Here is a 1,666-nt window from a genome sequence, read left to right as displayed (position 1 = left end):
ATTAACCGCGATAAACGAGGGTTCACTGTATATTGTTCTTTCAGAAATATACATAAATTTCTTTCTTGATGTATTATCTGCTTTCGGTCAAGAATCATGTAATATTAGCAATGATGTCTCTCATTCCACTTCCTCTTCTGAATCCAGCTGATATTTTTAGCAAATCAAAATATCTTTGAATTATCTTCAGCAAAAGTCTATTTACTTGTGATGTGAATGATATTGCTGAATAATTTCTGCAATCAGTTGGGTCACCTTTCTAAGGAATGGGCACAAATATAAATCTTTTCCATTTGCTGACCAGGTAGCTGTCTTTCAAATTTCTTGGCATGAAAGAACAAATGCGTCCATTGCTGCATCCATTGGCTAAAATATTTCAAATGATAGCCCATTATTTCCAGAAGTCTTGTTTTCTACTATGGCCTCCAGGGCTCTTAGACTTTATCCATCAACACCATCATTGCTAACCCCTGAGATGGTTGAAAGCCAACTGATTTGTGCTTCCTTGACTGTGTATTTCATCATCATTTTTCGTGCTATGTCACTCAATAGTTTGCTCATAGAAGCTTTGAAGGATATACCAAGAGGATTGGATTTTCTTCTTTTTCTTTCAACTTGAGAAATGCTTAGCTTTTCATTCCCTTTTGGGTTTCAACTCCAGGTCTTTCCACATTTCATTGTAATAGTTTGTCTTGCTGAGCTACCCTTTGCAATTTGCTGCTCCAGCTACTTCACTTCATCTCTTTCTCTTTTCAGTTGAACAATTCTACCTTTAGGAGCATGTTTAAGAGTCTTTTCCATTTTGCTCTTCTTTTCCTGTATTTTTAAGAATCTCTTGCTTTCTTCACATATGGTATTTGTTGAGGTCAGGCCTATATTTATGAGCACTCATTAACTCTAATCTGGTTTTAATATGACTTCTAAATTCAGGTGCATTATACTCAAAGATTTATTTTGACTCTCATGGGTGTGTTTTCATTTTCTTCAGTTTCAACTAGAATTTTCATTCCTTTATAATCCTACATGTCAATTTCCATGTGTGTTGTATCTCTTTATATTGTTGAAGAAAAGTATTTACAATGAATAAATCAATGCTCTTGAAAAATTCCACCATGAGATCTCCAGCATTGTTTCTCACCATAACACTGTTATTTTCCAACAGGTAGTCCTTTGACACTTCCATTTTTCTTATTCCAATAATCAGTTATTATTAATGCATCTGGATTGCATATTTGATCGACTTCAGACAGGAGAACTTCAAAATTTTTTCAATTAATTTTTTGTATTAGTAGTTTGTTCAACTATTTGAAAAATAGTTTTATTTATTGATGTTCCTTGTAGGCATATAGATATTAGCTTGTCACTGAACATTTTACTTTAAAAGAGATGTTAAAATGTTCTTTTTCAAAACAGATGTGATGTCATTTATCTTCAAATTATCAGTCCCAGAATGGTAGACGATATGACTGTCTGATACCAAATGATCAAAACTAATCCATTTCATCTCACTAAGGTCCAAGATATTAATTATCATGTGTTCCATTCCATGTTTGAAGGTTTACATTTTACCAGATTATTCTTCATATACTTCTCATCATTATTATTATTTTTTTAAATCATTTTACAGGGGTGCTTACACCTCTTATAACAATCAACGCATCAATTG

Source organism: Echinops telfairi, unplaced genomic scaffold (assembly GCF_000313985.2).
Source record: "Echinops telfairi isolate 266 unplaced genomic scaffold, ASM31398v2 ScPeMD7_9;HRSCAF=40, whole genome shotgun sequence".
Classification (NCBI taxonomy): domain Eukaryota; kingdom Metazoa; phylum Chordata; class Mammalia; order Afrosoricida; family Tenrecidae; genus Echinops; species Echinops telfairi.
The sequence above is the reverse complement of the archived record's forward strand: the minus strand, read 5'-3'. Positions refer to the sequence as shown.